Source organism: Triturus cristatus, chromosome 8 (assembly GCF_964204655.1).
Source record: "Triturus cristatus chromosome 8, aTriCri1.1, whole genome shotgun sequence".
Taxonomy (NCBI): domain Eukaryota; kingdom Metazoa; phylum Chordata; class Amphibia; order Caudata; family Salamandridae; genus Triturus; species Triturus cristatus.
Window position 1 is genome coordinate 72,894,717 of NC_140591.1, and position 23,478 is coordinate 72,918,194.

Sequence of the window (23,478 nt, forward strand, 5' to 3'; positions counted from 1 at the left end):
TGAAATCAGTGGCAGCAACAGCTTTAGCAATCAGACAAAGCGATGCCATAGTGTTAGGACATCCATTGACAGTTCAAGTACCACATGCAGTAGAGGTTCTTGTGAATCGAACGCAAACACAACATTTGACTATAGCGCGACTTACAGGGTATGAATTAACATTGTTTCAGCCACATATAGAAATCAGACGTTGTAACACATTGAATCCTGCCACACTTTTACCCGTAATCGGAACAGACCCACTAGCTCATGATTGTATTGATGTTATTACAATCACAACGAAACCCAGACAAGACTTGACAGATGTCCCATTGTCAGACCCAGACCTAACGTTGTATGTAGATGGTTCATGTATGAGAACAAGTACAGGAGAGTTAGTGGCCGCTTACGCAGTCACAACAGACACTGAAATCATTGAAGCAAATTGCATAAATACCTTGTCAGCTCAAGCCGCAGAGCTCGTCGCTCTGACACAAGCCTGTATTCAAGCCACAAATAAAAAAGTCAACATATACACTGATTCACGTTATGCATTCGGAGTTGTACATGACTTCGGCGTGCTGTGGCGAGAGAGAGGTTATTTAACTTCTCACGGTGCCCACATTCAGCACGGACCCCTCATTCATGCCTTATTAGATGCAATACATCTACCCACTGCAATATCAATTATGAAATGTAAAGCTAATACGAAAGTTACTGATATCATTTCTCAAGGCAATGATCTGGCTGACAGAACAGCTAAACAGACTGCTCAAACTCAAACATCCGACATGACAAAGACAATAGTCCCGACGCCAACACATTGTATGACGGTTAAGGATCCCACTCTTGATGTAATTGACATACAGACACATGCTACTCCAGACGAAATAAAGAAATGGACTGAATTAGGAGGGATCCAAACGGATCAAGGATGGATGACGAAGGAAAAATCTGTGTGGTTCCTTCCTGATTCAATGGTCCAAGTCATTATTAACACTGTACATAGTCCAGCGCATCTAGGAGAAAAAGCTATGCTAGACAGCATTCAACACATTTGGTTCAACAAACATTTACGAGCAGCAGCCAAACAAAAAGTTCGTACCTGTATGATCTGTTGTCAGTTCAACCCAGGAAAAAGCATTCCCGTAGAACAGGGTGGATTTCAGCCTCCTGATCACCCTTTTGAAGTCCTCCAGATGGATTATATCCAGATGGAACGATGTCGAGGATTCAAATATGTTCTCGTAGTTGTCTGTGCTCTTTCCCGTTGGACAGAGGCATACCCGGTTTCAGATTACACTGCCCCGACTACTGCCAAACAGTTAGTTCGAGAATTCTTCCCACGATACGGTTTACCACGTGTTGTCTACTCAGATAACGGCCAGCCGTTCTCATCCGAACTAATGAAACACGTTTCACTTTTGTTAGGTTATCAGTGGAAGTTTCACTGTGTCCGACACCCCGAGGCAGCAGGTCTCGTGGAAAGACATAATCAGACCCTGAAAATTAGATTGTCCAAAATATGCAGAGAGAAAGGTGTCGACTGGGTAGTAGCGTTACCAGTTGCACTCTTTTACATGAGAATGGTAGCACACTCTCGAACAGGGCTATCCCCTTATGAGGTGATCTTCGGTAGACCACCAAATATGTGGGGGACGCCTATACCACGTAAAATAACTGATATTGACTGTAATATGCTGACAGATTATTTGGCTTCCTTGATGTCTGCACTACAATCTTGTCGTTCACAGGTAGCTGCAGCTTTTCCTGACAACACTGAGGTGAAACCCCATGACGTAGTTTCGGGGGACCTGGTCTTGGTGAGGAACTTTGATCGAAAGACTCAGCTGGATCCTAGGTGGAGGTCGCCGCAACTGGTCTTGCTCACCACAAGGACAGCCGTGAAGATCGAAGGCAGGAAAGGCTGGGTACATTCAAGTCATATCAAGAAATTTCATGGACTACCATCGGATGTAAATACCACACCTCGTGTGTCTTCACCCATTGACTCAAAGCTTCCTTTGGTTGAAATGAGTAATCACGAACAATATAAACTAAAACTCAGGTCTAACCAGTCAGGCAATTTGATTGTTTAAGTCCTCTCCAAGGTGAAGCGGTTGAATTTGTCTCTGACATGTATCCCTTAGACCTGAATAGAGAAAAAACCCGAAAAATGTTGAAACGACATGCATACTGTAAATCACTGCGTAGTCATTGCACAGTGACGTTATTAATTTTGTTTTTCTTAAGTCTTTTAATAATTACTGCAAGTATATTGTTGCACATATATTATCCTATTTCTAGACATGTTTATAATGTTACTACTGAACATTCTTTTAGTGAATTACCTCCGCTTGAGTTGTCTTATAGATTTGCGCTGCGCAATAATACGTTTATTAGTATGTTACATCATTCCCATCAGGTTAGCAATGCTACAAATTGTTGGATATGTGGCCGACTCCCTCCCTATCAGAATTATAAAGGAATTCTACCTCTTTTTCCATACCCATTCACACACAACGGCTCCTGTGGAGCATGGTTTAGTTTAATTAATTCCCTAGATTCAAATTCTGCAGTTTATCAAGACAACTGGGTATGGGGAAATTTAAACTTAGTTTTACTTAAAGTCTGCTACCCTAACAAGGAGGGACTTCCCAAGAGAACAGGAACTGATCTAGAAAATGAAGTTTATGGATTAGGTAATTTTACGCCTAATCTTATGATCCTAAATATCGAATCCGAAGCTACTCCAATTTTGCCCGCCATGTCAGTATTTCCAGTAAAAGGTGAATTATGTGTAAGAAAGAATGGTTCCATACATATGGGCCATAGTAGATGCACCACTGTAATAGAATTCAGTGATCAAGGCAAGTCGACATTTAGAGCTTCCCGCCATTCCTATTTTATATGTGGTCAGACGGCATATGTACGTTTGCCTCTAGATTGGGATGGTACCTGCTACATTGGATTCCTTTTGCCACCTGTTTTCCTAGCTCCTCCCGATTATCACAGAAATACTCATTTAGTACACAATAGAGAAAGGAGAGATCTCCCAATAGTCGATTACACTGAAACAGCATGGGAAAAATACACAGATTTCAATAAAGGTCTCTTTCCCTATATAGGTACCGTTACTAATAGTAAGTTGATACGTAGATTAACTAGAACCCTTGAAGCAGTAGTGAACGAAACTATTTCCGCCTTAGGCAATTTAACAGAAGAACAGTCTGCTATGCGGATTGTTGTGCTTCAAAATCATCTTGTCCTTGACGTCATCCTGGCCGATAGGGGCGGAGCTTGTAGGGTCATCGGATCAAGTTGTTGCATTTTCATACCAGAAAATTCGCCATCTGTATATAAAGCCATAACTCGCCTTCATAAGATTGTAAGCCAGATACACCAGAATCCAGGCACCTGGACTTGGTCCGGTTGGTTTTGGAGTGTATTATCTACCTTTGGATGGAAGGTCCTATCCTTCCTAGGTATTGGCTTTCTCATACTAATCAGTTGCTGTCTATGCCTACAATGTGGACCAGCGATTTGTGGTCTGTGTGCCACATCGTGTATTCCATCACCAAGATTTCATTCGTCCCAGAAGAAAAAAGAAGAACAAATGATGCTATATGAACAGATCAATGGATTGATGAAGATTGATATCTCTTGACGGGCAAGTAGGGGACAAGGAGGGAATGTGGAAATATGGATTTTTCTGATCAGTTATGTCCCCTATCTTGGACCCCAACGGTTTCATGTATGAATCACAAGTACATGTATGTTCCCTCCAGTTCCAGTTATGAAGACGCAAACTCATGTGCGTCCACCGTCAACATGTCCTCTTTCAGATCCGCCATGAATAGGCTGGATATTCCATTCCTAAGTATGAAAGGCCACCGGCTTTATATGGTTCACTTATGCCATTTTACAGTCCAGGCAAGTAGGCCCTGATTATGTCATCAAGCTTTTCTTGCTTTCTGCCTCTGAAGCTCCAGTCTGAGCCTACATCTGTGACCATGAACTTTGTCTCATTCCCTGCGCGGCTCACGATGCCTGACATCAGCCTGTTGCCTGCCAAGAAACTGTATTTCACCTTCGAAATTATCTGCTCCGCTCCCTGCCCAATGCATTCCTGTCTAGTAGTTTAAGTAAACATTCTTCCAGCTACCGAGCAAAGGCCCGGCTTCTCTGTCTTTATGCAAGTAATTCATAGCCTTATTATTATGGAAGACTTCTGCCCTCGCATCTAGTGTAGACACTTAGACGCTTGTACACGCACTAACAGTCAGTATAGGCAGTATAGAATAAGATTCTACTCTAAGAGACCTCTCTTTTGGATAACATAGTTCTTTAAACATAGGATGTTAGATATGATTTGGGATTAGGTTGACTTGACCCTCCAGACATCTGTCGCCACATGTAGAGCTAAATGTCAAGTCCCCTTCACCCCCTAGTTGCACGTCAATCACACGTCATGCTGCTGCGCGCGCATTTCTGCCAAGTAATTCTGCTAACGTTGCGAAATTCTTTCATGGAACCACCCTATTATGACATCACACTTAATGACGTTCTTTAGTTACACCCAGTTACGCCTACTTTTGCTACGAATGTATGTTTTATCTACACTATCAATTGTTACGCCTCCTGCATTTGCTTCACTGTAATGCCTATTGTATAAAAGTAATTAGTTATCAATAAAGTGTGCTTCACTTCCTGAACCTCCGTGGTGATGGAACTTGGAGTCACCGATTCGAATCGTCCATTGGAATAAAGCCCATTCCGAACCTCTAATACCACGGATTCTGCCTCTTATTTATTGAGCTATTTTTATTATGTTTCTGTATCAAATTAAGTCCCGGTAATTAAATTATTTACCACACATCAACAATTTTCTTTTGCTCCACAGACTTCTTCTCCACTGCTTGAGATTTCCCTACTACTGTCCCTCCTCGGGTCTCCGACACGCAATCTTCTTGCTGTCTACTTGTCCCTTCACCTAGCTTATCAGGAATGTTCCCTACACCTCCTCGGGGGTCTTCCGCAATCTGTCCCTCTCTACCTTCTTCTGACCCTACTTCTCCAGGAGTAATCTCAAGTGGATTCTCAATCTCTTCATCTGACTCAGGTGTAGTCTCTATGGAATTGCTCTTTTCTTTCCTCTTTTCCCCTTTATCTTCTCCACTGCTTGTTGGAACTTCAGGCACTCTTACAGAATCCGAAACCTCCTCTGAGTCTCTCAATGTTACTCTTGAAGCCTCTCTCAGTAAGAAAAAAGAATCACCTGACTCTCTTTCCAACTCTTCTTCCCCCCTTTCAGGATTTTTTTTTCTTCTCACTGTTTCAGCGTCTGCATCATCACTGAAATCTGACTCTTCAAAATACTCTTTACCAGTCCCATCCTTCGGATTCGGAACTCTCAGAGTATGACTCGCATGAACCCAGTTCTTCACACCAGCACACTTCACAGCAGTCGTCGTAGTCAGAATGACTTGTCTTGGCCTTCCCCACCTGGGAACCAAGCAATTTCTTCTTCTGTGCACTTTTATTCTCACCCAGTCCCCTGGACTTAGATCATGGGCTTGCTTCTTTTCAAGTGTGGTGGCGTCTCCTCCAACCTGGTGAAACACAGAATGAACTGCGTCAGCCAGGCCTTTACAGTAATCCAAAATCATGTCATCAGTTATTGTCATCAACTTGTTGACAGGCACGAATGCATGTCTCATTGCTCGTCCCATCAATATTTCATGTGGACTCAACCCTTTAGTTCTATCTGGAGTAGACCTAATAGTCATTAGCACTAGAGGCAAGACATCAGGCCATTTCATTCCAGTGGCTAAACACATCTTACCAATTCTATTTTTGATTGTGCCATTCATCTGTTCAACAACGCCAGAAGCCTCTGGCCTGTATGCACAATGTAGCTTCTGCTGTATGCTCAATGCTTCACAAATTAAACCCATGAGCTCATTGTAGAAGTGTCCCCCTCTGTCTGACTCAATTGTCACTGGGAACCCGTACCTAGGAATCAACTCTCTCAACAGTAACTTGGCCACTGTTATTCCATCATTTCTCCTAGTCGGATATGCTTCCACCCACCTTGAGAACAAACAGACTACCACTAGAACATACCTCAATCTATTCACTTGGGGCATTTCAATGAAATCTATTTGCATTCTGGTAAAAGGACCTCCTTCTCTGCCTATAGTTCCTAGGCTCACCACTGTCTTCTTTCCAGTATTGAATTGCTGACAAATCAAACATCTTTGGCAGATGCTCTCTGCAATCAGCCTGAACTTTGCATTGTACCAGGTTTGTTTAAAGGACCTAATCATAGCGTCCCTTCCCAGATGTCCCTGGCCATGATACATTCTTGCCATTGTTGACAGCATGGCATTTGGCATAACTGGTCTTCCATCTCTATAGATCCAAACATGATCTTTCTCTCTTGGGGCACAACCTGCCTTGATCCAATCCCTCATTTCCTCATCTCCTGCTTCATCCTGCAACTGTTTCACCTCATCCCATGTTTCCAGGACATTAGTAAACATCACAGAACAAAAAGACATTTCCCTTTCTCTTCCCTTGTTAATCGAATGATCGTTCTTTGCACAATACTGTGCTATGTCATTTGCAAAGCGATTACCAAGAGTAACAAAATCATCTCTTTGTCCATGAGTAGCACATTTTACAACTGCTAGTTCTTTAGGCAGCTGTATCACCTCAAGCAACTTCCCAATCACTTCAGCATTCTTTATGGGAGTTCCATTCGACGTCAAGAAACCTCTCTGTAGCCAAAGTTGGCCAAAATCATGAACCACTCCAAATCCATACTGACTATCAGTCATCACAGTCACCCTCAAATTCTTCCCAATCTTACAAGCTTTCGTCAATGCCACCAATTCAGCTACTTGAGCAGATCTAACTCCCTTCAAAGACGAAGCTTCCATAACTTCTGAAACCTTGCACACCGCATACGCTGCACTCAGCACACCATCCTCAGTTCTCAGACATGATCCATCCACAAACAACACATGATCACTCTCAGGTAGTGGCAGATCTCTTATGTCTGGTCTGGGTTTTGTGCAGTAGTCAAGCACATCCAAGCAATCATGATCAACATCATCTCCCACATTCACATTTTCAGCATCTGGCAATAGTGTTGCTGGATTCACATTCACACATCTCTCAAGAGTCACATTTGATGCTCCCAGAATGATTTTCTCATATTTAGTCAGCCGACTATGTGACATATATTGAGTTCTGCTTCTTGTCAAAAGAATTGCCACATCATGAGGTACGAACACCCTTACAGGATATCCCATTATTATACCCTCACTCTGTTCCAATCTTCTGCATGTAGCAGCTACTGCTTTCAGGCAACCTGGCAAACCCACAGCCACTGGGTCAAGTGTTGATGAGAAGTACGCAATTGGCCTTCTCAGTCGTCCATGTTTATGAATTAACACTGAAAGTGCACATCCATTTCTCTCACTACAGTACAATTCAAACTCCTTCTCATAGTCTGGCATTCCCAAAGCAGGAGCTTCACACATTCTGCTCTTCAATTCTTCAAATGCTGCCATTTGTTCTGCATTTAATTCCAATGGGTCTCTCACCTCACTTTTAGTCAATTTAATCAGTGGTTTTGCTATCAAGGAGAAATTACTTATCCACTGACGACAATAACCCACCATCCCCAGAAACATCCTCACTTCTCTCTGGGTCATTGGGGCTCTCATTCCTCTGATAAATTTTTTTTTTTTTTTTTGAAACCTTTATTACAGAATGCAATAGATATACAAGGATGGGCCTACAACCTTCAGGCCGGCCGCTAGCAAGCAGTGGGACCATAAAACACAGTTATAAAACACAAGCGGCAAGTGGTAAAGGTCCCAGAAGTCGAAGGAAGCGTTCGCGGCCACACCGTCCAGACCCCCCAAATGGCGGTTCCATTTTTTAATGAAAAACTACAAACAAACCCACAAGGCAGCAGAAGTCTAAGCAGCATTATGTGCTCCCCTCGGGAGGACCCCACCGATCCACAGGGATAGGGGCGGGGGACGGGCCGGGACAGAAACAAAGTGGGCATGACGACACAGAATCAAGGTAACAAGCAGACTAGGGAGACTGGGCCGCTGCCAAGTCAGGCGTCAGTGGCGGGGTACAAATCCCGCCACAATAGGAGTTCCAGGGGCCCCACACCTTCACCCATTTCCCAGGCTTACCTCTCACCACATACACTACCTTCTCCCGAAACATACACCAATCCATGTTGTCCTTCCATACCGAAACCGTTGGTGACCTCTGGGAGCCCCACAATTGCGCTATATCACGCTTGGCCACCATATATCCCAGTGTCACCCACCACGTTTGCGGCACCGTGTAATCAGTCGGTTCCCACACATTCAACAGACATCTCCTAGCCTCGGGAAACAGCGTCACATGCATGACCGCTTGCAACACCGCATGCACACCACGCCAGAACCGCGCCACCTCCGGGCATTCCCACAAAGTATGGAAGCAGGTCCCTAACAAACCACACCCACGCTTACACATCCCATCCACGGCATATCCCATACGCATCAGACCCGGCCCCGTAACGTATACCCTGTGGAGTATTTTGAGCTGGACGAAACGAAGGCGGGCCGGTATGGCCACCTCTTTCGGGGAGGCCACCGCAGATACCCAGTCCTCGTCATCCAGCTCCAATCCATCGGCAACCCACGCCTCATGAAGGCCAGTCAGCCTTGAAATGGCCCAAACCTAGGTTCTCAAACAAGAGGACCCGTAATCTAAGAGACATACTGGTACACACAAGACCCCCCCCAAAACCAAGTCTGGATACGACCATGAGTCTCTGGAGCAGAACACCGGTAACTGGTCACTACCCTTGTGGCACGTGCTCCGTGTGTCACTTAACTACAGCAACTAAAACCCTACAACTACTGCCAGATTTACTATGGACAATCCGAGCGCACACCAACTGTAACACCACCCACGTAATCTATATGATTACATGCCCTTGCAAATTACGCTATATTGGGATGACATGTCGCAGAGTCAAACAACGACTCTGTGAACATAGGAGCAATATTAAGTGTAAAAAGAGTACCACTAAAATGAGCAGTCATTATCTGGAAAAAGGACACACAATTAATCACCTCCAGTGGGTCATTTTGGAAACCCTTACTGTCAAAAACCAAAATGCAGAAAGAAACCTCTTCGAAAAAGAACAAAGATGGGTCCACCGCTTATGTACCCATGTACATGGACTAAACGACAATATCCCATGGTTAAGTATTAACAAATGATAACCATCTCATGAACAAAATTACTGGACCAGGATTAACATCGTAGATGATGGATACATCTGTGTTGGGTCTCAATAACTTCTTAATTCCCCTCACTATCCACCTACAAACTCTGCTGACATAAGCATCACCGACATAAAAGCGCCCCCCTTTACAGACTCTGGCTACAACATAAGTCGAGGTGATGTGAATTCCTATATTATAAGACTCTATCAAAAAAAGTAATCGGAACATCCCTCTACTCCTTGTCATTCCCTTACTGTGACTGTCGCCTGTGAATAGGAATCTTCATACAAGATCCGCTATATGTTACACATAAGGTATCCGTCTGCTAAACGATCTCAACAACATCAGAGGCAGAGAACCGTGAAAATCCTAGAAACTGCACGGCCCTCTCAGATTTACGTGAACTCGTTTAGAATGTTCTTTCAAACTTTATTGAGATAACCCACGGGGCCAGATGAACATTGCGACTTTTGGTATTTCCTAGTGTAGACATGATGTGTCCTTGTCACCTGAGTACAATCGCCTTGGAAAACATACATACCAAGAAGTAACTCGAATTTCCAGCTAAAGATTTATTTACACAAAGCACGATCTCTGTTTTTTAACATAGTGTGTTTTACAAGTAACCCAGTCTGTTTTTACTGTCGATTCATGTGATGGCTTCTGACTACTTTAAATATGACCCGGCGTTACTGAAGCGCATTCCGGGTAGAGAGAGGCAGCGGCAGAACAAGTCTCTAAACCTCCCTGCACAAGGTAACGGCCGGAACAAACACGAGGACGCCGACGGAGGGACGAAGGGATGTAATGTATACCTCTTTTTAATACCTTATATGTCCTTCTGTTTCTTCCTTCCTTTAAGAGCGGGATTTTACCTCCTGTACCTGATGGGTTTCCTCTAATTGAGTAAACAAGGTATCGTCCTCTACTATGTCCTCAGAATTGTATGTTGATATGCTTGAACATGTTTTTGCGCAGCCAAAGTTCAAACTTAGATAATTGCTAGCTTTTAGTTTTGAGCTTCACTTTTGTGACTATTATCCTATACTACTCTGATAAAAACTCCGATGTTATTGAAACTGGGTATATCTAATAACGAGCGTGTTCCACACGCTGCACGCGAATGGTCCTAATATCAACCTAAAGACATTATGTGTTTTGTGCTTACTCAGAGAATTCGGTTTGTGCCAGTTTCTTGTTCTTTTTGCAAGTTGCTTCCAAATATAAAAAGAGGGCTTCTTTTTGCCATTACTCAATGCCAATATGAGCATGTATGTCTATTGTCATTGTAAATGAGCGCTCACGTATAACAACACCGGCAATACAACATACTATGCCACACCATTTTCTCCTGAAACTGGGTAAATCTAAAAACGAGCGTGCTCCACGCGTATGCGAATGGTCTTAATATCATTATAAAGACATTATGTGTTTTGTGCTTACTTAGAGAATTTAGTTTGTGCCAGTTTCTTCTTGCAAGTTACTTTTAAATGTAAAAAGAGGGCTTCTTTTGCCGTTACTCAATGCCAATATAAGCATGAATGTCTATTGCCATTATCACTACTGAAGTATTGCCATTTTGTAGTTGCAACAACGGCTGATGCTCTAGTTTTTTAACATAACGACAGCTCTCATCTTGACCATATATGGGTCTGTTTCATTTTCTTATCTCCCTCTTTTTTTTTTCTCGTGTTTCCAAATAGGTTCAATTTGAACTTCTGAATATCGGTTGGACCAATCAATCCACCCTTACCTGGGAGTCCCTTAGATATCAGGGTCCCCACACTTACAGTAGGTCCTGATGAAAGCCCACCTGACCCTTAGGGGCACGACATAGGGCTGAAACATGTCGACCTCCCTTTTTTTGGACTTTTTCACATAGTGCACTAGACCCTAAAGCGTCTATTACTGCACGAAAAGCGTTTTTAATAAACTCGCACCCAGTTTTATTAAAAATTATTGACTGGTTTGACGAGTCTTTTATCTCACACTCACGTAGATCACCTCACCACACACGGGTATTTTTTCATCACTACGATCACTACTGAAAAAACCAGAGGCAAAAACCTCCGGGTGGAGGAAGCACACAGTAACCCAATGATGATGCTGTCACGTTGTCAAGCATAAGCGGATAATCGAACATACCGCTGGAACACCACCTGCAATAAACGTGATTGAGGGTTTCTTAACAGTCTCTGAACTACTGTTGCTAACTTTGGTTCTTTCAGGACCAGTGATCCACTCTCTCCTGATTTTTAAGCATTGGTATAAGAAGCTGAGTGGGTCGCAACCCCTTCTTACTCCCTCCCCTTGATTTATACAGATACCTTTAACCCTCCATCTGCCAGATGATTCAGTAAAGCTATGGTATCTACTTCACAAGCTTCACGTGTCTTCGATGCCACCAGTAGGTCATCGATATTCTGTACTAGTACTGAACTTTCAGGCATTATCAAACTCTCCAAAGACTTTTTCAACAACGGATTGAATATTGAAGGACTCTCTGTATACCCCTGTGGGATACGGCACCATGCCAAAATACGCTGTCCAAACCGAAATGCAAAAATCGGCTGGCTGTCATGATGCAATGGAATTGAAAAGAAAGCATGGCACAAATCAATTACCGTGTACCATTCAGCATCATGAGGAATCTGATACAAAATCACTGACGGATTTGGCACAATGGGACAGCATGCTACCACAATTTTATTAATCTTTCTCAAATCTTGTACAATCCTGAACTTCCCATTAGGTTTCTTCGGCCCCATTATCGGTGAATTACATGGGCTACTCAGTAACTCTCTCAAAACACCCTGTTGAATCATCTTGTCAATTATAGGTGTTATTCCCTCAATTATCTCTGGAGTCAATCTGTACTGTGGGATATTAGGATAAGAGATTCCCTCTTTCACTGTAATCTTTACTGGATCTACATTATTCATCAATCCCACATCTTCTCCAGTAAAATCCCAAACTGCTGCTTTTACTGTGTGTGACAGGGCGTTCGATACTGTAGGACCGCCCTCCTATAAACAGAAATGTTGTACACCAGATGCCTCGTTGACCCCTTCTCTCCCCCTGCAGCAACCCGAAGTGACAGGACCACTGGAGGAGACATATCCCTATTATACGCAGGACTGGCCCGTGGAAAATGGACAGGGCTCCTTTAACTTCGCCTTTCAGAATGACGAGACCACTCCCACCGATGACGTCACGTTGCTAGGATACACAAAAGCGGTAGGATTCCGGAAGACGACGGACGGCGTTTCCCAGGAGGCGGAAGGAGATTCAGTGCGGAGAAGGAGGACGATTCGAGAGCGGAGAAGCGGAGGTAGCAGTACGGAGGAAGGGAGACCGGACGAAGACGACACCGACAAGCCAGGAGGCCAACGTTACCACGAAGCGCCCGGCCACGTTCCCAGGGGAGGAGCGTGGCTCGAGCAGGTACGTGGAAGGGTAGCGGGTTGGTTGGGGAAAGCCACCTCACCTCCATTGATAAACCCAGACCCGTAACACCGAGACCGCATCCAGTACCCTGCCCTAGTATCCCCCTCACACGTGCACTCCCCCTCACAGTCACGAGAGAGTGAGAGCACTACAGGCACTTGGTTTCCCTCACTCCCGGCCCTACTTGTGTCCCGGCGCACGAGATCCCCGACCTAACCAGTACTTTCGTCTCTTTTGTCCTATACGACGGAGGGAAGACTCGGAGGGAACCAGACCGGGGAGTCAACAGCAGCGGACCTGACGATCGAATAGGAGCGTGCCGCCCTGAGTGTCAACCAGACAGTCCAAAGACTGAAGAGCCGGAGACATACCATCCGTGTACCGAACATTATTGGGAGAAGCCCTGTACCAGGTTGAGAATAAAGTGCTCGACCAACCTGCATTCTCTTGTTTGTCGTCTCTGCCGCCCCAGCCCCGTCACACTGGTGTCAGAAGTGGGATCCAGTCCGTCTGTACGACAAGATGGACGCCCTCATCCAGCATCTCGTAAAAGGACAGGAAAAGTTAGAATGGGCAGTACAGAGGCAGATGACGTCAGCCCAAGCCGACCGGGACCTTTTCCAAAATACTATCGCGGCCCACATGGAGAGTCTGCAGAAAAGTCCTCCGGTCGCAATAGTACAAACAACCCCGGAGGCGCGACCCCTTCCCGCTCCTCACCCCTCAGGACTGGCCTTACAGAAATATACGCCGGGGGAGGACCCGGACATGTTCTTGATGAACTTTGAAAGGGCTGCCAGAGCGATGGGATGGCCGGAGGACAAGTGGCCCTTCTTTTTGGCGCCGCTCCTGTCAGGGGAGGCGCAATTTGCATATCAGGTGGCCAACCCCATGGGCACCACGCCCTACCCAACCATAAAAGAGGTCATCTTGGACCATTTAGGGCTCGATGGAGAGGCATACAGACTCCGCTTCAGGAAAGAGAGGGGTATACCAGGCGAGAACCCCAAAACTTTGTTCTTCCGATTGAAGTTCGCTGCGGACAAGTGGCTACGACCGGCCACCAGCACGACGGAGGAAGTAATGACCAAGATATACTTAGAACAGTTTATGGAGGCCTTGCCGTACGCCTCTCAGAGGTGGCTCAAACAACACCAGGGGTTGACCTTGGAGCAAGCCATTGAAATGGCTGCTAATTATGCTCGTGCACAACCTAAGGTCACAGGGTGGGACTACGAGAAGGGGACAAAGATACAGACTCCCGTCAAGACCGAGAGAAAGAAACCAGTACCAGACAACCCGAAACCTAGACCCCTAAGATTTGAGGGAACACCGCTCCGAGGCCCCCAGTGCTTCGAATGTGGAGAGTGGGGCCATATAGCCCGCCTGTGTCCCAAGAAACGAGCGACCGAGGAGCCCATGGAGGTTGGGTATCTCCCTAAGACCATAATGTATGCGGCTGAAACAGGTCCCTCGTTTTATGTGAGTGTGTCTCTGAACGGTAAAACTGTAAAAGCCCTCTTAGATTCGGGATGCCGACAGTCGGTGGTCCAGAAAAGACTGATACGTCCAAACCAATATGTCCGGGACGTTCTGGTACACATAAAATGCGTCCATGGGGACGTTAAGCCTTACCCACTTGCTCAGGTCACAATAAAACCCCATGAAAAAAACCCGTGCACAGTAAGGGTTGGGGTGGTTGACTCCCTGCCGGAGGAAGTGATTTTGGGGGTGGATAATCCGGAGTTCTTGGCCCTCTTTCATAGATCAATAACCACTACAACAGCTCCTAGGATAGTAACAACCCTTATCTCTCCCGAGCCATGGGTCACGGACCGCAGTTTTCGTTTTGCACAAGCCAATGACTCCACTTTATTAAATGCTTGGAAGAGTGCACATATGTCCCAGAGCCTAGACACACCGAGATATCCTAGATTCCTCATAACCAAGGATCTCCTATACCGGGAGGGGGTTGAGGGAGGGGACCCTCAGTTAGTGGTGCCTCTCTCTTTCCGAGACCAGGTTCTCTTCTTCGCCCACACCCATCTCACCGCCGGACACAGTGGGACCGAGAAAACCACAGACAGTATACTACGGTATTTTTACTGGCCCGGGATTTATAAACAGGTGAAGGACTATTGCACGAAGTGCGAAATATGCCAGAGAAGGAACCTACATCGCCCCCCAGCAGCACCGCTGGTTCCATTACCAATCGTAGGACGACCCTTCGATAGAATTGGCATGGATTTAATCGGACCGCTACCCCGTTCATCTAAAGGCAACATGTATGCGCTGGTACTTGTTGATTACGCCACCAGATTTATCGAGGCTTTTCCCCTAAGAGCCCCCACAACAGCTAACATAGCCGAAAGGTTGATTGAGCTATGCTCCAGGGTCGGATTTCCGAAGGAGATTTTAACAGACCAAGGTACCCCGTTCACTTCAAAATTGATGCAGGAGGTCTGTAAAACCTTAGATATAAAACATCTACGGACGTCGGTGTACCACCCGCAGACGGACGGTCTCGTCGAGCGGTATAACCAGTCTCTGAAAACCACCCTAAAGAAGATGCTGTCGGCTGAAGGACCCGAGTGGGATCGCCTCCTCCCATTAGCCCTCTACGTCTTGAGAGCTCAGAAACAGAGCAGTCTGGGATGTTCAGCCTTCGAACTCCTTTATGGCAGACATCCGAGATCCCTGCTGGAAATGACCAAGGATGCGTGGGAGATGGAAGGCGAACAAGAACAAAGGGCCCTCCTTGACTACACACAACAACTCCGGTCCAAAATAGGTAAACTAAGGAGCTTGGCCTATACCAATTTGGAGATGCAAAGACAGAAGCAAAAACGATGCTATGACAAAGGAAAAAAACTCCGGACCTTAGCGGTCGGCGATTGGGCTTTGATCATGCTCCCGGCCTGAGCCAGCAAAGAAAGGAGTGAGTGGAAGGGACCTTACGAGGTGGTTAGTACGATCGGAGATACCACCTACCGATTACGACTGTCACCATCAAAAACCCAAACATACCATATAAACTTATTGAAGAAGTGGATAGGGCCCCCTCCAACAAGTGCCCACTTGCTCCTACCTCAACCCCAAAAGGAACCCTCCACCCTGAACGAACTGGTCATAAGTGAAGAACTTCCACGAGTCCGCCAGCAACAGTTACGCGATGTTCTCCGTCCCTTTCAAGGGATCTTTTCAAATAGACCCGGGAGAACATCGTTAGTGGAACATCACATTGAGACCCCGACGGGACAGAAGGTAAAACTGAAACCGTACCGCATACCGGCCGCTCGGAGAGAGGCCATCAAAAAGGAGGTCAGAGAGATGTTGAACCTTGGGGTGATTCGGCCCTCGAATAGTGACTGGGCCTCGCCGATTGTCATGGTGCCTAAACCCGACGGTTCTCGGCGTTTCTGCATGGACTTTCGAGCCCTTAATGCCATCTCTACGTTCGACGCCTACCCCATACCGCGCGTAGATGAGTTGATTGAAAGACTCGGAGAAGCCGCCTTTATAACAACGCTAGACCTGACAAAGGGATATTGGCAGGTGCCCCTCAGGGAGGCCGATAGGAAGAAAACGGCCTTCATCACGGACGAAGGATTATTCGAGTTCACCGTGTGTAACGCCCTGAACGTCTCAGGATCGTTTAACAGACACGACAATGAGGACGCAACCACTTGTGAAGGGTTAGTTCTTTTAATGAAGGCAAATAAAATACAAAGAACAAACAAAAGTTATAGTCACTGGAATCCTCCAGGCTAAGTACGTTACCAGCCCACAGCACGGATGGTCCTAACCGTCCTCTGCATATACGCCGATCCCGGCGTATGCCAACAGAGGGCAGAAATGAAATGGCCGACAATGCCAATCGGTAGGCTGTGAGGGGCACGAAGAGTGTTGGGGAGAATCGAGGAGTCAGGGAAACACCCAGCCGGGGTCTCTACCTGAAGGGAGCAGCCGCTCAACCTCTTCCTCAGACTGCACCGGGACGCGGAGTCACCTCCTGGTGATGCGTCACCGATACCCCAATCACAAGCAAGAAGACTGAACCGAGAGCAGCCGCTCGATCGATCCTGTGGACTTCCGAGTCTGTAACGCGGCAAACACCTCCTGGTGTGCGTTACAGCTGGCAGTCCCTGTGTCTCTGGTCGGGCTGGGAGTTACGACTCCAACCAGCAAAAGCGCCACTGCGCTTGGACTCAGCCGAGTCAAAAAGCGAAGCTCAATGGTTGACCGGTAGAGCTTCCGGGTCCTTCACAGGTGACGATGGGGCAAGACACGGCCCAGGGAGTAACGACTCGACCTACCTCCGTTCTTGCCTTACTGGAGCACCACTCCGGAACACTGCTCTTCACGAAGCAGGTACGTCGGTGTAAACACAATATCCGACAGCCTTGTACCTCCCGGTTCCTCCCTTTATAGGGCGTGTTTTCCTTGAGTTATGTAACAGCTCTCCTGTTTACATAAGGGCGTGTTTCCCTTGAGTTATGTAACAGCTCTCCTGTTTACATAAGGGCGTGTTTCCCTTGAGTTATGTAACAGCTCTCCTGTTTACATAAGGGCGTGTTTCCCTTGAGTTATGTAACAGCTCTCCTGTTTACATAACCTCTCAACCGCTAAGCATCCTGGGAGATGTAGTCCGTTTTCGCTGGTTACCGTTTTCCTCCCCTCGTATGACAGGAATTCTTGACACCGTGCTACCGTTTGGCCTTCATGGGGCCCCGGCCACTTTTCAAAGACTGATGAATGCGATCCTACAACCCTTCCCGTCATTCAGCTCAGCTTACTTGGACGACATCGTCATATACAGTGACACTTGGGAGGAACATTTGGGGCATCTAAAATGATCCTCACCGCCCTGCAAGAAGCTGGACTGCACATAAACGCCAAGAAGTCCAGAGCGGCGTTTACAAAGGTCAATTATCTCGGCTTTGTGTTAGGTGAGGGCTCTATCACCCCACAATCCTCCAAAGTCCGAGCTATACAGGCTACCCCCTTTCCTTGCAATAAAAGAGATCTGAGGGCGTTCCTAGGCCTTATCGGGTACTATCGGAGATTCATCCCCAACTTTGCAGACACTGCTGCCCCTCTTACAGACCTGCTACGCAAGGGGAGTAACCAAAGGGAATTCCTACAGCCCAGTCCTAGTGCCCTGCGCGCCTTCTCAGATTTGAAAGATACCATCACAAACCAGCCGGTGTTGTTATCCCCGAACTTCTCCAAGCCCTTTATCTTAGCCACCGACGCCTCGGACATGGGCATAGGAGCGGTGTTGTCTCAGGAGGGGGGGGATGGGCTAGAACACCCCATTCTATTTGTAAGCCGAAAACTGTTCCCGAGGGAGGCCAAGTACCCAACTATTGAGAGAGAGTGCCTGGCCATAAAATGGGCCATAGAGAAGCTTCAATATTACCTGGAAGGTAAACCATTTATCCTATATACTGACCACGCGCCCCTGCAATGGAGGTATAAAAATAGGAGCCAAAACCCCAGAATCCTACGATGGTTCCTCACCTTGCAGCCGTATGCCTTCACCATCAGACATAGGAAGGGCAGGGATAATGGTAACGCTGATTTTCTCTCAAGGGTCTTCCCTCTCCCCGAACGGGAGAATCCAGGGGGGGAGGAGTGTGACAGGGCGTTCGATACTGTAGGACCGCCCTCCTATAAACAGAAATGTTGTACACCAGATGCCTCGTTGACCCCTTCTCTCCCCCTGCAGCAACCCGAAGTGACAGGACCACTGGAGGAGACATATCCCTATTATACGCAGGACTGGCCCGTGGAAAATGGACAGGGCTCCTTTAACTTCGCCTTTCAGAATGACGAGACCACTCCCACCGATGACGTCACGTTGCTAGGATACACAAAAGCGGTAGGATTCCGGAAGACGACGGACGGCGTTTCCCAGGAGGCGGAAGGAGATTCAGTGCGGAGAAGGAGGACGATTCGAGAGCGGAGAAGCGGAGGTAGCAGTACGGAGGAAGGGAGACCGGACGAAGACGACACCGACAAGCCAGGAGGCCAACGTTACCACGAAGCGCCCGGCCACGTTCCCAGGGGAGGAGCGTGGCTCGAGCAGGTACGTGGAAGGGTAGCGGGTTGGTTGGGGAAAGCCACCTCACCTCCATTGATAAACCCAGACCCGTAACACCGAGACCGCATCCAGTACCCTGCCCTAGTATCCCCCTCACACGTGCACTCCCCCTCACAGTCACGAGAGAGTGAGAGCACTACAGGCACTTGGTTTCCCTCACTCCCGGCCCTACTTGTGTCCCGGCGCACGAGATCCCCGACCTAACCAGTACTTTCGTCTCTTTTGTCCTATACGACGGAGGGAAGACTCGGAGGGAACCAGACCGGGGAGTCAACAGCAGCGGACCTGACGATCGAATAGGAGCGTGCCGCCCTGAGTGTCAACCAGACAGTCCAAAGACTGAAGAGCCGGAGACATACCATCCGTGTACCGAACATTATTGGGAGAAGCCCTGTACCAGGTTGAGAATAAAGTGCTCGACCAACCTGCATTCTCTTGTTTGTCGTCTCTGCCGCCCCAGCCCCGTCACACTGTGTTTCTCAACTCTTGATGCAAATCATCTGGATTAAACACAGCATATGTCCCAACAATCTCACTTTCTCTATTATCTAGAGTCATCCTGTACAAAACATCCTCATCTGGTGTCTCAAAGACTATTCCATCCGGAGTACAGAAAATTGTGCAATTAATTTTACACAATAAGTCCCTACCTAACAGATTCACTGGACTAGTGTCACAGACACAAATCTGTGCATATCTGAAAATTTCCCTATTCTTACCCTTACTGGTTCGGTACGATGAGTCTTAATCTGTGTATTAGCTACACCAACCACTTGGATTGCTTCGTCCGAGAGAGGAAGATTTCTTATATCTGCTGACCTGACAGTTGATCTTGTCGCTCCTGTGTCTACTAAAAAAGTAACACTTTCCCCATTTATTTTCCCATCTACAAATGGTCCTGCCTGGTCTATTTCTAGAGTTGCACCAAGTATGCACTCTTCCTCCTCTCTTCGGCACCGTCAATAGTCCCCTTCAGACTCACTCCCCTCATTCTTTAACCAGTACTGTTGTACCGGGTTTGAACGTCTCGGTTTGTTTACCTGCTCCTCATTGTAGAATCCTGAGTCCTGGTTATATTTCTGGGACCCTCTATTCTGCGGCAAGGGCGGTTTTAGCTCTTGACTCTGCTGTCTGACAACCTTCTGCTGTTGTTGCTGATGATTACACCCCTCGTTCTGCACCTGTTGATTCAATGATTTATTCTCATTACTCACTAATGGTGGATTCGTACACTCGGATCTCCAATGCCCCAATTGTCCACAGTTGTGACATGGGAACTTCTTTTTGGCCTCCTCTAAATTCCCCTTTCCTGTACCATATCTGGGCCTACTTCCTGGATTATTTGCTAGTTCAACCAGCTGTGCTTCTTGTCTTTCTGCAACTTTCACCTGTGCCCACATTGCTTTCTCTTTCAGCTTTCTTTGTTTTGCCTCAATTTCATCACTGAAGTATTTTGCATGTCTCAAGATTTCATCAATCTTTTTACTCTGTCAATCGACTGTGTGCTCACGAATCCTTTCACTTATTTCAGGTCTCAAGCCATATACAAACCTGTATACAAAATGACTCAAATCCTTATCACCCAGGTGTTCATCTCCACTAAACTGTTTAAAAGCCAGTATCAGCCTTTCATAAAAAGCATGAACTGATTCTTTTGCTTCCTGTTGTGTCCGATCTATCTTAACCCAGTCTGTCTCTTTAGGGGGTACCTTATTCTTCAGAAACACAATAACCTGTTCATATTTTCTCATAACCTCCGGGTCTGGAGCTCCTGTTTTCTGATCCCTTGGGTACTCCTTAGCAGGCCAATCTACAACTATTTTATACTCTGCCCACAAGTCTGCTGGAACAATTATATCAAACAGACTATTCAGGTCAATCCACAGCACTTTTGACAATTTCACAAACCTGTCTACCTGCCTATACCACTCGACGGGCTTTTCTCTCAGTCGAGGGAAATCATTCGTAAATGACAAAATATCCTGTCTAGTCCATGGGACATGTACATATCCTCCTCCAGGAATCTCTCTCTCATAGGATAAGCATCCACTGTTTTTTCTTTTTCTCTCATGGGAAATGCTAAGTCCTGTCCACTGAATCTTCTCTTTTCTTATACCATCTATCCTTCCACTTTTCCACATCACCCCATTTTCGCAATAAGGAAATCATTTCCTTAATCTGCCCTGTTCTGCCAACATCATTTAGATTCTCGATGTCCTTGTCAGAAAAATCCACCCTGTAAGGCTTCTGCAAAGCTTTCACCTTATCCATGTCAACTCCCAGTTCACTCGCTATTCCTTTTAACCTGTCATGTGTACTCTTAGCCCTCCAGGTAATACTCTTGCACATGAATAACAACTCACCATCATGATGATTTTTTAGCATTTCTGTAGGAATTGTTCCCGCAATAAGCTCCTCCAATTCTATCCGCAACCTGGCTACATCAATTGCCTGTGAATCTTTATCCTTCTTTTGAAGAACTTTCAACCAATCATTCAAATCCTCAGCTGTTATTTCTGTAGACCTTTTCACTGCACCCACTTGTTCTGCCATCCTCTGTGGTTCCAAAATTGTTCCTCCTAAACAACCAGTATTCAATTCTGAATTAGGCTGTACATTTAACTCTCCACCACATGTGTCATGTCTCAACTGTCTCAAATGATTCTCTTCTGTCCTCATTCCTGACTCTCCCAAAGAACAAGAACCAACCAAAACATTTCCTACATAGGGAACTGTCAAACCATTTTCACCCATTCTTTGTTTATCAAAAATAGGCATAACCGTACCAATGGTTACAGGCACTGTAACAGCTTCTAGATTTTTCGTTAGTTCTCTAATTTTCTCAGTCAACTCAGATGTGGTTCTGGCTAATTCTCTTGGTTTCTCATCCCCGATTGCACTCTCTCTCTCTCGCTCCTTCTCTTTTTCCCTTTCCGCGAAAGAGCTACCACTTTTCAGATCAGGTGTCGCAATTTCTGTTTTAACAATTCGCAAAGTATCTCTTATAGGAGTAGTAACTGGTCGTTCTCTCTTCTGGTTCTGGTCTATATGGAGGTGGTCTCTTGTAAATCATGTCATCCAAGACTTCATCCTCATAATCATTAGCCCCATACCTTCTCAATTCTGCATTAGGTACCTTTTCCGTACCTTTTCTCCCTTCCGTCTCTTCAACAGTTCTCATAGGATATAGTCCCTCTGACATACTAGCATCTCGCCATCTCCTCATTCGATCATGATGAGTTTCACGATCATATTACCTCCCAAAAATATACCTATAATTACCTCCACTCCTCTGCTTTTCTCGCTCATGCACCTCATCTTCCCATTCCACCAATGCCTCGAACTGTGTCGGCCTTGGTCTAGGCTCTAGACACATCATCTTTTCCCGTAAATTTCTCAACACAGCCAGATTAAATGAACCATGTTCCGGGAATGCTAAAACACCATCTTCTTTAGTGTACTTGGCCCAATTGTCTAACCAAATACAGGTATGATACCCATATTTCGCAACCATGAAGGTTGCAGGAGTTCCTGTCGGAGGTAGCAATTCACCTTCTCTAGTTATTATGTCTTTATCCTTGTCGAACCACCTTTTAATTTTACCGAACAAGGATTTTTTCTTCTTTTCCTCCGTTTGGTAATACATTTTCGCGTTTATCACAACCCTCTAGTCCTTTCCGCAACTGTACGATCTTTTGTCCAATAACAGCGCGACTCACACCAACGCACCAATCCTGGAGCGTCTACGTCACCCTGTACTCCTTCCAATCCCTGCGCGGCTCACACCAACGCACCAATCCCAGCGCGAGCACTGTTCTAATCCACTGTCCAATCACAGCGCGGACTTTCTGACGTCAGTAGTCGCTGCAGTCGCTTCTACTCTTGTCTCCTGTCACTCGTCTACCCCTCCTTTACAAAGCCTTCTCAGTAGACTCTGTTTCAGATTCTACAAAATCTATTAGTTACAACATATAAACATCTCCATTGTCTGCTTCGCTAACCACAGAATAGTAAAGAAAGGTCTTTCTCACAAGAATCCCGCTTCTCTCTAGAACAGCGCTTACCTCTGCTCCACTACGGAATTATTACTTTCGTTGACACAGTAGCACATCCCTCTACTCTGCCCTTCTATCATGCATCCAATAACTGTTTCCTCCAGGAATGCTCCAAAGAGTCTCACAATTAACTAAATGCTCATACATTCACGCACTTTCACACCAGAAAAATGTAGCACATCTACACAGAATCCTGCCTTTCCCGAGAACAGCGAACAGTCCACTCCACTACAGAATTATAACACACATTAACCAAGCAGCGTTTACCTCTGCCCAGTCCTTCAAACAAGCTCAGAGAATACCTATTACTTCTCCAGCGATAAGCTTTAACGGCGAACCTTACGGATCCCTGGGACTTAAGACCAGAGTTTCACAGATAACCTTCGCTACCATACACACTCCTTTTATACTGAAAATATGTCTCTAATAGTAACACACAGTGATGTCACTGATTCCGAACCCAGACAATGCGACGCGCAACTTCAATTGTCACACGCTTTTCCCTGCATACGTACAGGGCCAACAATCCCGTCTTTCCCGAGAGCAGCACTCACTTCCCTCTGCCCTACTACGGAAC